The sequence below is a fragment of the Wolffia australiana genome, chromosome 17 (genome assembly GCF_029677425.1).
Source record: "Wolffia australiana isolate 7733 chromosome 17, ASM2967742v1".
Classification (NCBI taxonomy): Eukaryota; Viridiplantae; Streptophyta; class Magnoliopsida; order Alismatales; family Araceae; genus Wolffia; species Wolffia australiana.
In genome coordinates, this window is record NC_135851.1 from 8,582,243 (window position 1) to 8,597,228 (window position 14,986).

Below are 14,986 nucleotides of genomic sequence, written 5' to 3' on the forward strand. Positions count from 1 at the left end.
AGGTCAGAATAAAAAGAGCGGGAATCAAGAACAATATAATAAAGACCTACGCTGAGATCGGTAGGCAGTTTTTGAAAAGTTCAGATCCCTCAGGCGAGAAGGCTGGCAGGAGATCCTCCTGGCCAGAGGAGCAAGAACCGATCAGCTCTTGTTCTCGGTTACTAGTTTATTGTTTCATTCGCTCTCTCTCCTTCCACCTCCACTCAAGGCTTTTCCCCTTGTCAAGAGAGGAAGGAAGAAGATAATGACATCACTCAATAGAGTACATGGCTGGGTATACATATACCCTAGGAGAGAGAGAATGATAAGAGGGCTAATGGGCTTATAGAATAGGGCCCATTAGCCCATAAGGCTGACTATCTCACTAACACCCCCCCGCAAGCGAAGTATGGATGTCATCCATGCCGAGCTTGGACACTGCATGTTGCAGGAGAGGTCGAGATAGTCCTTTGGTAAGGACATCAGCAGCTTGATCAGCGGATGGAACAAATTCCAAGTCAAAGATGCCCTCGTCCACGCGCTCCTTGAAGAAGTAGCGGTGGAGTTCCATATGCTTGATCCGTCCCTGTTGGCCGGGGTTCTTTGCCAAAGCGATTGCCGACTTGTTGTCGCGGTAGAAGTGGATCGGGCCTGAATACTCCACACGAAGGTCATGGAGAATTATCTCATCGGCAAGTGCCCGGTATTCGGCTTCAGCACTGGAGCGGGACACTTTGTCCTGCTTGCTGCTCTTCCAACTGACAAGACTGCCGAAGACAAAAGTGCAGTACCCCGTGGTGGAACGACAGTCCACAACTGAGCCGGCAAAGTCCGCATCAGTGTACACCTTCACGGCCCGCTCCATACTCCAAGGAAAGAACAAGCCCTTCCCGGGGCAGCCCTTAAGGTATGCAAGTACCCGGTTGGCCGCCTGACGATGGATCTCCCGCGGAGAGTGCATGAACTGACTGAGGAGGTTGACGGCGAAACTGATGTCGGGGCGGGTGCGGGTCAAGTACAGGAGTTTCCCCACCACCTGCTGGTACTGATATGCGTTCACAGGTGCTGAGTCCTCCCCCTTACCCAACTTGACGTTAGGGTCAATGGGAGTAGTAACCGGTGCACACTCAGTCATTCCGGTCAAGGCCAGTAGATCAACGGCATACTTCTGCTGTGACACAAAGATCCCCCGGGGGGAGTAGGCCACCTCAAGGCCGAGGAAGTAGCGAAGAGGCCCGAGGGCCTTGATTTCGAACTCCTTGGCCAATGCAGAGCTGAGGCAGCCGGCCTCCGCAGAATCGGACCCCGTGATGAGGATGTCGTCGACGTACACGGCCAAGATGGAGACACCCGCGGAACTGTGACGGAAGAATAGGGAGGCATCCCCATTGCTCTGAGTGTAGCCCTCAGTCTCCATGACCGAAGAGAACCGACCGAACCACATCCGCGGCGACTGTTTCAGTCCATAGAGAGACTTCCGCAGCCGGCAAACGGTGCCCGGAGGGCCAAGGGTATACCCGGGAGGTGGCTGCATGTACACCTCCTCCGTCAAGTCACCGTGGAGAAAAGCATTCTTCACATCGAACTGTCGTATCGGCCAGTCGGAATGAGCCGCAAGCGCCAAGAGGAGACGGACTGTTTCCATCTTCGCCACAGGAGAGAAGGTCCCGAAGTAGTCCACGCCATACGACTAAGTAAACCCCTGAGCCACAAGTCAAGACTTGAGGCGCTCGAGAGTACCATCAGCATGATGCTTCTTGGCATGAATCCACTTGCAATCCACCGCCCTCTTGCCAGGAGGAAGTGGGACGACTTCCCAAGTGTGGTTCTTCTTGACCAAGGACTGCATCTCCTCATCCATCGCCGCTTTCCAATGAGGAGAAGCAAGAGCATCGGATAGGCGACGAGGGAGGGGATGCGACTCGATGTGAGAAAGAAAGGACCGGTAGGAAGAGCTTAGCCGATCAAAAGAGAGATAGTAAGATAAGGGGTAGAGAGGTGTGCGAGTGCACTGACGAACCCCTTTCCGAAGGGCGATAGGCCATCCCAACTGAGCATCATCATCAGTAGACGAGGGTGACGCATCGTCCGACGGAGGAGCGGAAGCAAAGGAGGGAGAAGAAGATAGCTCCCCGGGGATAGGGGGAGGCTCCCCGGGGGAAGGTGGTGCACTAGGAGAAGGATACGGTGCACCAAGAGTAGGAGGTAGCTCCCCGGGGTGAGAGATGGACTTCCCGGGGTTAGGAAGTGTACTAGGGGGACGATACGGTGCACCGGGAGGGGAGACGGTAGGAGGCAAGGGAGAGAAGGTGGCTGGGGACTGCGACGGTGGAGGAATGGGTCCCACAAATGGAAAGGGTTCCAAGGAAGGAGTCGAAGACGCCTCAACCAGCGGAAGGCATGGCGAGGTAGAATCACCAAAGTAAGACTCATGCTCGGCAAAGGTGACGTTTGCCGAGATGAAAAATCTCCGAGACGGAGGGTGGTAGCAACGGAAACCTTTCTGGGGAGAAGCGTACCCGACGAAGACGCACCGGAGAGCTCGAGCATCGAGCCGTCGCGAGAGGAGCCGTGTCGTGGACGACGCCGTGCACCGAAGATGCGAGGAGGAGTCCAGTCCGCGGTGAGAGATGGGGACTGCCGTGGAGAGGCGACTCAGTGGGCTGGCAAACCCGAGGGGCTGGGAGGGGAGACGGTCTACGAGATGGGTACTCGTTAAGACCGCCTCACCCCAATACGCCCACGGAACAGAATAGTTCAGCAGAAGGGTACGGGCGGTCGACGTGACATACCCGATCCGACGTTCTGCCATACCGTTCTGTTCCGGGGTGGCCACACAAGAGGACTCGTGGAGAATCCCATGGTCAGCAAAGTACGTGGCCAGCTCGGTGTTGACGAAGTCCCGGGCGTTATCGGAGCGGAAGCGCTGAATACCTCGGCCAAACTGAGTACGAACCATGGTGCAGAAGTGACGGACCGTCGGAGCAACCTCAGATTTGGCGGTCAACAAGTAGACCCATGTGTAGCGGGTGGCCTCGTCAACAAAGATCTGAAAGTATCGGTGGCCCTTTAGGCTAGCCTGCGGGGCGGGTCCCCAAACATCACTATGGATGCGAAATAATGGAGTGGAGGAGTGCGAGGTGGACGGAGAGAAAGATGAACGACGGTGCTTTGCCAGTTGACAGGCATCACACACGATAGTCTGAAGGTCCAATCCAGTACACATCGAAAGAAAGAGACGCTGTAAAACTGAAAATGGTGGGTGACCCAGCCGTTGGTGAGCCAACTGGAGACGTCCCATACGCTGCACATCCGTCGGCCAGAGTTGGCGGTGAAGCAGGAAGCAGCGAGAGCGTCCCCCATCATCCAACAACAGCAACCCGTTCTCCCGCCTAATCGGTGTAGTCCGACCAACCTTGTCAGACAGAAACATCCCGTCAGGCTGGAGGTGAAAAGAACAGGACAAACTGTCAACCAAACGCTGAGGAGACATAAGTATAGCTCGCAGGGCGGGGACATGAAGAACATTGCTGACCACTCCGAGGCCGTCTACAAAAACTGCCCCAATTCCAGCAACACGCAACCGTCCACCACCGGCTGTAAGAACTGTACGGTCCCCACTATGCCTTTCGTAGGATACAAACCGGTCATTGAACGGGATCATGTGTTCGGTTGCCCCCGAATCAAGAACCCAGCTCGTATCCGATACGAGAGGCGAGTAAGAAGCCGTACCACAATACCACTGTTCAGACTGAGGGAGAGAGAACGCACCAAATCCACCAAAATGTGCCGTCGACTGAGTCGGAGTCTGCATAGTAGTCACTTGGTCACGGAGACGGGCCAAGTCGGCTTGGAGCTGCTCAATAGTCGCCGGGCTGGTAGAAGAGGTAGAGGAGGAGGCAACCATAGCTTTCCCTTCGGTAGCCTCCTTTTTCCGGTTGTCGTACTGACGCTTCTTGCACCACTTGCGAAGATGTCCAGGCTTGCTGCAGTAGGAGCAAATCAGCCCGGAGGGGTCCGCCTCCGCGGGGGGAGCAGGAGCGGGCGAGGGAGGCCGGGCGAGGAGGGCAGTCGAGTCACGAGCTGCCTCCGAGGAGAGAGTGCCAATGACATGAAAATGACTCTCCTCTTCCTGGAGTTCCTTCACCAAGTCATCAATGGAAGGAAGGCCTTCCTTGCGATTGAGGGCACGGCGTCGAGTGTCGTCATACTCCTTGTTTAGGCCATAAAGAAACCCCAAGAGTCGTAGGCGAAGAGTGTTCTGGAATGACTTGCACGTCGGATCATCCGTCGGCAAGTAGTAGTCCACCTCGTCCCACAGCTACTTGTGTTCAAGCGCATAGTCTGAGATGGACAGTGCGCCTTGGCGAAAGTTGCTGGCTTTGGCAACGAGCATAAAGAGGCGCCAGTTGTCCCCTTCGCGGCCACAAAATTTGTTGGCCTGGTCCCAAAAACCCTTCACGGTGGAGCAGCGAGGGAACCTTTCACGGAACGAGGGTGCCAGGGAAGTCGTGTAGAGCCATCCAAGGACGAAGTGTTCCTCGGCTTCCCACGCCGCATAGTGTGGATGGGTCGATGGAAGCGGGGCTTGTGTGCAATGCTTGAACAGTTGGCGAGCCTTGAGAGTAGTCTCGACAAAGTGACGCCACTGTAACAAATTCGGGCCCTGGAGACACGTCGTGTCGGGAACCACTGGCAGATAATGAGTAACCTTGTGTGACAAGGGTTCTCGTTGAAAGTCTGCATCGGTGAAGCCATCATCTGGGACGGCCGGTTGACGCGTCTGGCCCGTGGAGTAAAGTTCCTCCGACATCAGAGCCGTGGTCTCTACGGAGACGGCTGTTGTGACTGAGGTTGCAGCCCGTGCTGCGGCTGCGGCTGCAAGCTGTGGCTGCGGCGGCGGCTGCGGTTGCTGGCAGTGGCTGCGGCTGCTGCTTCGGCGGCGGCTGCGGCTGTTGGCTGCTGCTTCGGCGGCGGCTGCGGCTGCTGGCTGCGGCTGCTGCGGCTTCTGCTGCTGCTTCGGCAGCGGCTGAGGCAGCTGGCTGCAGCTGCGGCTGTGCGCGGCTGCGGCTGCGGCTGTGCGAGGCTGCGGCTGCGGCTGTGCACGGCTGCGGCTGCGGCTGTGGGTGGCTGCGGCTGCGGCTGTGCGCGGCTGCGGCTGCGGCTGTGCGTGGCTGCGGCTGGCACTCGGCTGCGGTTCCGGCTAGGGCTGCGGCTGCGGCTGCAGCTGGCGCTCGGCTGCGGCTGCGGCTAGGGTTTTGGCTGCGGCTGGTTCTCCGGAAGCTCCGCGGGCTGGCTACAGCTCGCGCTGTGGCTGATCCATCGGTCACGCTCCGGGTTTGCTAGACAGCGAGAGGGTGATGTCAAACCCTAGATGGAAGAGCTCTGGAGCTCTGATACCATGTCAAGAGAGGAAGGAAGAAGATAATGACATTACTCAATAGAGTACATGGCTGGGTATACATATACCCTAGGAGAGAGAGAATGATAAGAGGGCTAATGGGCTTATAGAATAGGGCCCATTAGCCCATAAGGCTGACTATCTCACTAACACCCCTCATTCTTCAATCATTCTTACAATCGATCCAGGGGATCGTGTTTGCCACTGTTGTTCTCCCAAGAACATTGGATTCTTTTGGTAAATTTTTGGTTTTCTATCAATACACCCGTGGGATCTTATCAAGTTGTCTCTTATTGGGGGATCATTTGTTGGAGGATCCTATCTGTTAATATTTTTCTAGGGCACCAACTGAGGAGCAGGAACCAACAAGATATCCGAGTAAGAAAGGAGAAATAAAATCTGATGTATTTTTGTGTTGCGTAAAGAGGTTAGACTTGCTTTTCCTAATCTCTCCCTCTTCCTCAGCTGCCGGCCACCTCTCCTGTTAGGGTTAGGCACAACCCTAAAGAAAGAATGCCAAATGATACCATTTTATTTCCATAAGCCAGTCATATGCTGGTTGTTACAAAGCAATCCTGGGCCCATTTAACTCAAGGAGGCCTGGTTGTTACATAAGTGAATCAGAAAAAGAGTTTTAGACGTTGTGGTTCAATCAAACATCATGACCCACTTACAATGGGCATACAAACCCAGCACAGACTAACAGTTATGCATATACTGGTACAACCTCGTCTAATGGATAGTTTTCCATAACATGTGAAGCACAAGTGCTACATGATAACAGCTCCCCGCAAGCTAGAAAATGAAGATTTTCAACACCCAGTTTGGACATGAGGTAGTCAAGCTGATTATTGGTCAACCCCCTTGGTCAGGGGATCGGCCAATTGATGCTCTGTGGGCAAAAAAATTAATCTGAAGTATCTGTTGGTCCGGTTCATTTTTTTTGTTGTACCAGATCATGGGCTAGACTAATGGCTGACTGATTGTCATAGAGCAGTTTAGCAGGTTGAATTAGGGGTAGCTCCAATTCCTAGGAGTTCTGGATCCATAGAGTTTCAGGGATGTCTTTGACTAAGGCCTAAAACTAGCTTCAGTGATGGTTGAGATGCCGTTCTGCGTCTTGCAGAGCCACATGACCAAGTTACCACACAGGAGCACTAGCATGTGGTAGATTTACGATCAACCTGCAATCCAGCAAACTCTATCTCAGTATACACTTCAAGAATTCAGGGCATATCTCTTCTAACAGTCAAGTCAAACCCAATGGTGCCCTTTAGGTCGTGAAGGACATGGTGAGCAGCCGGAAAATGAGACACTTCAGGATACATCATAAATTGACCAAGAACATTAACATTGAATGAGATATCTGGTCTCATGTGAGCCAGGTATATAAGCTTTCCCCAAGACATCTTGGGTGCAAATGGTAGATTTGACTACATCTTGGGTGAGCTTCAACTTTACTTCTATAGGAGTAGACAAGGGTCTATATTGGAGGTGTCCTTTATTCGACTACAAATCATAAATATATTATAGTTGAGAGAAAGTGATGCCACTGGGAGAATGGGCCACCTCAATTCCTAAGAAATATGTAAGGACACCGAAGCTCTTAATGGCAAAGTTGACCTTAAGATGCAGGCTACACTTAGTAATGCCAAGGGATTCGCAGCCATAATGATGATACCATCAACTAAACAATGAGAAGAACAATCTCCCCAGAGGAGTTTTGTTGACAGAGGAGTACAAATCACCCTCACATTGGTGATACTTGAGATATGTTAGGGCATCTGTAAATTTTGCAAACCATGCAAGAGGAGACTGCATCTGTCCATAAAGCACCATCTTAAGACACATACTTGGCCAGATGGAAAGTCATATCCTGGAGGCGACTTCATCTATACTTCTTTCAAATCTCCGTGTAGAAGTGCATTTTTTACATCATATTAAGTTGACCCCCAATCCTGAGATGCTGCCAGGATAAGGATGTAAATAGTATTCGTTTTTGCAATCATGGCAAATGTTTCTTTTTAGTCAACACCATATTGCTGGGTATATCCTTGGGCAACTCGTTTCATGAAGATCAATAGTGCATTAAACGCACCTCATTAAATGGAAATCATTGCAGGAACTACATTCCTAGGGACTTGGTGGAAATTTTGGAAGAAACAAAACGCTTCAGTTGCTTGAGGTGTGGTTCTACTAGCCACATGAAGAAGGTGATACGATCCCAGTCGATCAGATCATCTTCTTCTATGTATTCCACCTCAAGGAGTAATGTAATGCTTGAATTCAATTCTATTCCAGGTCCAGCAATCAAGAAAGTGAGTGGGAAGACAGATTGAGAGGTTCCTGGGGTTGAGAGTTGAATGAGAATGGCTGGAGGAGAGGTCAAACAGTGTAGGTAGGCATCGACCAGGGACCAGCTGCCTGAATACAGTGTATAGGAGACAATCATGAGAATGAGGATCATAGAGGGGGATATACGGGACTGAGATGTTGAGGGGAGAAGAGACAATGAGCATAAAATTTGTAATACTTCCTGGCTTCCCTTCTAAAGGGAGGGCTGCTCTATTTAAAGGGAACATGAGAAGGGAAAGAAATGAATGCCCCTAGTCGCAAAAAGACGGGACTGCCCGCAGGAGGGCCGAAAATCATATCAGAGAGAAATGGATAACATTGTCTGACATTAAAATATTTGCTAAAGCGGCAAGGTCAAGCACAGAACGCAGGCCTGTATTCCCCGCTACCTATCCCTGAACACCCATGGATGTATAAATATATGGACTTTGCGTTGGGGTTCCCCGGACACAACTAGGTGATTCTGCTTTTGTTACTGTTGACAGGTTTTCCAAGATGCCACATTCATTATGTGCAAGAAGACAAAAGATGTAGTTCAAGTGGCAAACCTGTTCTTCAAAGAGAAAGTGTACCTCGATACTCCTAATGCCCGCAACAGGTGTACAGTATACATTGGCAAAAAGACCCTTTTTCTGTAATTTTTACAGTTTTACCCACAAACTCATATAATTGTGTATACGTACCTCGAGTCTAATGATTCCCAGATCACCCTAATGGGTAGAGGATCCAGGATCCAATTACTGTGTATAAATCAGGGTACTTGTCCGATGGAATACAATTTTTCGTTTTTCGCTCTTATTCTTCGTGCTTCATTCTCCCTCTTGCTCCCAAAGCTCCTATGGCGACCTCGAGGCCCCGGATTTGTTTCAGCTTGTGGAGGTTTTTTCTCTGTCGAGAGTCCTCACTTCCTCAATCAACATCCTACATTCCATCAGTGTACAATCAGCATTGAACTGTTTGATTATAAGAGCTGAGTTCATAAGTTTTAAATTTACATGGACATCATATGGCATGTGGCCACAGAGTCTACAATCCTCAGAGTAGACCTATGAGATGATGCTCTGCGAAGAGAATAACAGCGGGAGTTACTTGAATGTGCAAGTGAGTTGGAACTAATAATATCTGTTGTTGACTTCATGAGGTCTTTAGCTGAAGGAGTTAAAATCAAAATTTAAGTTTGTGAGGTCCTTCACATCTATTTTTAGTGGCTCGAGGTCCATCTGTACTCACACTAACAATGTTGTTTGCTCTCTTGGTAGGTTGCCCATGCTGAACGACCATATATCTTTGCATGTTTCTCCTCCTCGAATAGATATATATTATTATCGAAGGCCTGATGCGTCATTTCTTCTGGAAAGGCACCGAGCCCGCCTAGAGTCAAGGGCTGGCATTGGTGGCATGAGATATTGTTAGCATACCTATCAAACAAAGAGGCTTGGGCACCATACATCTGCAAAGCATGAAAGCGGCATTATTAACAAAGTGGGCGACAAGGCTCATGCAAACTTGGGAGGACCAAGTCATCCAAATTCTGCAAGACAGATACGCCAGGGATTAAACTGGGATGAGAAAGCAATCCCAGGCAGAGGGACATCGCCTTTCTGGAAGGGACTTAGACAGATTTCCTCCCAAGCTTGAGACTTCTTCTCCACCCATCTAGATGAAGGCTCCCCCTTTTTTTGGACGGATCAATGGTCATTGGTTGGCTCTTTGCAGAAGGCATTCCCACGGCTATTTGCAATTGCCCGATGCCCCGATGCCACAGTGCAGGAGCGCTGGGACAACAGATGAAATCTGAGGGTAGACAGTGCCCTGTCAGACCAGAGGGTGACCAATTTCTTGGTCGTGCAACAAGCCTTGAATCAGTGCAGGACAAGACTCGGAGAACAAGACGGATGGGTTTGGACCAGCACTTCATTTTCAGTTCGGAAGGCCTACACAAGGATCCATAATGGAAATGAGGACCAACCAACTACCCAGGCATGTCAGGCCATTTAGGGCCTAAAGGTTCTGCTAAAGGTTAAGATTTTTGGATGGTTATCACTGCACAAAAGACTATTGACCCATGTCTTCCGCAAAATGTTGCAACCAGATACATCGGCTGCATGCACTTTATGCACAAAAGGCGACAAAGACTGCAACCATTTAATCTTCGAGCGCCCCTTTGCCCCCTCATTGTGGGCCACCCAATCACAGCTGGCAGTGAATGCGACATTGGAGGAAGTCTTCTGGGAGTTCTTATGGAGAGGTGGCCCTAGGAAGAGGGAAGAGGGGGGCCAAGCGATGACAGTGCTCTGGGCAATATGGCTACACAGTAATGAGGCGGTATTTAGGGGCCGCATGGTTTCCACATATGGGCTTGCCCAAAAGGTTGAGGGTCTCATGGTGTCATGGTTCCCTTGAGGTGTAATCAGATAGTGTATGCATAGCGCTTTAGCTTTGGATGGTTAGCGCTTTATCCAATGACCGCCTTAAATCATCTTTCAAAAAAAGAGATCAGACTGCTAATGTTACCACCAAAGGATTGCCAGTTCCACACTTCCACAAATAGTGTCTCAGTTGGGCATAATTAACAATCACACACAACAATCAAAAAAATCGATCACACACAACATGCTGGGAAGCATTAGCCATTATCCTAATTTTGGTTGTATGTTCTGTATCTTCCTATATGAGCGATCCACATGTATAAGTGTCCAACTTAGAGTTTTTCAATTTTGTTGTATTTCTCCCCTTGGGTACTTATTCAAGTGGGCCAGGCCCCCTCATTTGTGACTGGTACTCAGAAAAGCCTAGTTTGAATTATGAAAGTTTTGTTTGGTCAAACCCTAAATCAAGAAGGGAAAGAGACTAGCATTGATTGAGGAGAGCTCAATATTTGACAGGTGTTCTCTCCAGATCAATTGCCGAGTCAAAGCTTGGCGTCCTATCTTAATAACTGTGCAAAAACTCTTTCAAAAAAAAATAACTGTGCAAAAACATGAGGACCCAAGGTTTGCCCAGGAACTTGTTTCCAGCTGAAAGGAACAAATTTTCTACAATGGCATATTTGCTATCACCATAGCACAAATAAACTGTTCAACATGGTGCAGCAAAACATGTTGAAATTGCCCAAAATTACATAAAGAGTAATTATATTATAGTCCAACAGCATCCCTAATATATAAGATAAGAGCATGGGTGTTCTTGTCACAGGAAGAGAGGGAAGAAGGAAGTACATATGACATCCTACAAGAAAGAGAGAACTTCTGCACAGGCAAGGGGAAAAGGATACCGGCATAATGGGCATTGTTGAGAGAGGAGATAGGTGAGATTCCATCTGAGTAAACTTCGTCGAGAGAGAGAGAGAGAGAGATAAAGGAACTGAACATTGTTAGCTTCAGAAACTCCCCTTGGTCCACCTGCCTAAACCCTAGCCGCCTGAGACAAAACTCCAAAGAAACTTCTTTTTTTCAGTCGTAGAACCCCAATATTTATATTGGGTTACAATGTAATTGGGTCCCTGGGACCCAATACGATGGATCCAATAAGATGGATCTCATAAGGGCATTTCTACAATATTGGAAGTTTCAGGGTTTTTACAGAGATCAAGACAAGAAATAAGAAATTCAGGTATCATCTGACACCCCCCCTCAAGCTGGGAGGTAAATATTTTGCAGACCCAGCTTGCCAACTAGCCTGTGAAATGTGCTCCCGGCCAACCCTTTTATAAAGATATCAGCCACTTGATTGGTTGATGGCACAAACTTCATCTTCACAATACCCTTGTCGATCTTCTCCCGGATAAAGTGCTTATCTATCTCAACATGTTTGGTACGATCATGTTGAACAGGATTACGGGCAATGTCAATTGCCGCCTTGCTGTCGCAATGTAGTATGACAGTTTTGTCTTGGGGTAACTTTAAATCCGTAAGGATTCCCCAAATCCACAAAGCTTCACAAATCCCTTTGGCAACTGTTCGGAATTCTGCTTCGGCGCTGGACCTGGCAACCACATCTTGCTTCTTGCTTCTCCAGGTTACTAAGCTTCCCCCAATGAATGAGCAATATCCTGATGTTGATTTCTGATCCACGACAGAACCTCCATAGTCTGCATCAGTTTACACTTCTAGAGAAATGTCACCTTCTTTCTTGAGTAGCACGCCTTGTCCCACTGTACCTTTTAAGTAGGCTAGTACCCAGTGAGCAGCGTTCATATGTGCTTCTTTTGGGTTTTGCATGAACTGGCTTAAAGTCCCCACAACAAAAGAGATATATGGCCTCGTAAGGCTTAGATATATCAGTTTTCCAATCAACCTTTGATATTGATCTCTGTTCACAGGACTATCATCTTCACAGCTTCCAAGTTTTATATTCGGGTCAATAGGAATAGTGGTTGGTTTACAGTCCAGCGTATCTGTCTCTTTTAACAGATCGTGTATATTTTCTCTGAGAGATGAACACTCCTTCCTCAGATTAAGCAATTTCAATGCCCAGAAAATATCTCAGAAGGCCAAGAGACTTGATGTCGAACAATTTTGATAACTGAGCACTCAAATTGTGGATCTCTACTTCATCATTGCCGGTGATGATAATATCGTCAACATACACTAGCAGTGCTACCACCCCCTTTGAAATGGTATGCCTAAGAAATAGAGTATGATCCCAATTACTTTGCTTATATCCCAAATCTTTCATAGCCAGAGAGAATTTGCCAAACCATGCGCGCGGAGACTGTTTCAGACCGTATAGTGCTTTCTTCAACCGGCATACCTTCTTCTCCATTGTCTGAGGGTAATACCCAGGCGGTAGCTCCATGAAGATCTCTTCCTCTAGATCACCGTGAAGAAATGCATTCTTCACATTAAACTTCTGTAACTGCCATCCTGATTTTGTTGTCACTGCTATCAATATACGCACCCTGTTCAATTTTGCTACAGGGGCAAATGTCTCACCATAATCAATTCCATATGATTGGGTGTAGCCCTTGGCCATTAGCCTGGCTTTATAGCGTTCTAGTGACCCATCTGCACGGTACTTGATGGTATACACCCATTTACACCCAACAATTTTCCTGTTTTGTTGTACTGGAACCACTTCCCAGGTATTATTTCGCTCCAGAGCTTCCATTTCCAGGTCCATTGCTTCTCTCCACTTCAAGTCTTTCATAGCCTCTTCCACAGATCTCGGTATAACATCCTCATCCAGATGGGAGATAAATGCTCGATAAGGAGTGAGTTTCTCATAACTAGCAACATAGGATATTGGATACTTGCTGCTCTGGGTGCATGATCTCTTGCCATTTTTCAAGGCTATTGGCCAGCCCAAACCATCATGTTGTATATAGTTTTCCCCTAGTCCATCATCGTCTATGCTTGGTGGCTCTGTAGAGGACTCACTTGGTCCAATACTTTGCATCTGCTCCTGGCTGGAGTTGTTAGGATTTGCCTGGGGGCCATTAGGTTCTGGGCTTACATCAATAGAATCATGTAGCTCTAGTACTCTATCTTCTTCAGAGGCATCCCTCAATAGTGTGATTTCCGGCTGGACACCAAGTTCTCTCAACACTGGTACATTGTTCTCCTGGAATGAAGCATAATACATCTCTTCTACTTGGAAGGTAACATCAGCAGAGATAAAGAATTTCCCCAGTCCAGGGTGATAACATTTGAACCCTTTCTGGGTTGGAGAATAACCAAGGAAGATACACTTGAGAGATCTGGGAGAAAATTTGCTTCCTGGACTTTGAATATACACATATGCTGTACACCCAAATACCTTGAGAGGGAGGCTTGAGTGCACATTCAATTCTGGAAAATATTTAGCCATTAGCTCTACTGGACTTTGCAATCCCAATCTCTTAGAAGGCAGCCGATTGATAAGATATACTGAGGTTAGCAGAGCATCTGCCCAGAAATGAGTAGGAACATGTCCATGAAATAAGAAAGTCCTGGCTGTAGACACTACATGTCCAATTTTTCTCTCTGCAACTCCATTTTGCTGGGGGGTGTTTACACATTATGATTCATATATAATGCCATGGTCCAAGAAGAATCAGGCCAATACATTGTTGAAATAGTCCTTGGAGTTGTCTGAGCAGAATTTCTGGATTGAGACTCCATATTGATTCTTGATCATAAGGACAAAGTCCTGAATTAACCTGGGCACTTATGACTTGTTTTTGAACAAATGAACCCATGTGGTCCTTGTGCAGTCATCTACTAAAATTAAGAACCACCTTTTTCCCATTATAGAGGGAGTCCTGCATGGCCCCCATATGTCACTATGGACAAGCATAAGGGGGAGCTGCTTCACTCACTGATCCCAGGAAAAGATGCCCGTCTATGCTTCCCATATTGGCATGCATCACAAAACATCTTAGTAGCATCAGAATGTTTAACAAAAGATGGGAACATTTTCCTCAAAACTTCAAAGGATGGATGTCTTCAACGAAAATGTAGCAACTTGATCAGCTTCAACTTCTCAGGTTCTCTGTTATCTTCGAGCTCTGGTTCCGGGCTTCCCACCAACATGGCACCACCAGGATCATCTTCAATTTGGAGAAGCCCACTCCTCAGCTTAACTGATCCAATCCTTCGGTTGAGGACCTTGTCAAATATAAAACAACCATCAGAATCCAGTATTAATGAGCATTTGATATCTTTAATCAGTCTCTGAGGAGATATAAGCTGTGCCTTAAGTTTTGGCACATGTAGAACATCTTTTAGAAATCCCATTGATCTGATAAAAACAGAGCCGATTCCAACAACAGGGAGTATTTCTTCCCTGCAGTAATCACTCTTCGCATGGAATCACATAGTGAATAATGAAAGAAGACCTACCGATGAGGAGTCATATGGTCCGTTGCGCCAGTGTCAATTGCCCAGTCCATTCTCAAATGAGATGATGACAAGAAGACAGATGATATAAAATGTTCACCTGATTTAACAAATGATGTAGAACCAAGCATATTCTTGAGCCTTTCAATTTCCTCCTGAGATTTCCTATCTCATCCCCTGGGTTCTTCACACATTGTCTCAGCTCATCAGAGCCCTCTGCTTCAAAGTCATCTTTACCACATCTTGGGAAGTAGTCGTGTTTGCTTGGACTTGACGAGACGGCTCTCCATGCAACTTCCAGCACTAATCGATGTTGTGGTTCCTCTTCTTACAGTATTTTCAGAAAAGTCCATCTCTAGATTGCCATTTTTGAGATTGGTGATCGCCTTGGGACGGTGAATGCTTTGACAGCTTCTGTTGCACAGTTTTGGTC

At 48.0% G+C, this 14,986-nt stretch overlaps 1 protein-coding gene across 3 annotated transcripts in view; it reads right to left on the reverse strand.

Moving 5' to 3' along the window:
• Positions 1-14,986, reverse strand: part of LOC144714670 (ABC transporter B family member 25, mitochondrial-like) — a 73,985-nt gene that overhangs the window by 50,485 nt on the left and 8,514 nt on the right. The gene's annotated exons all lie outside the window — the stretch shown is intronic.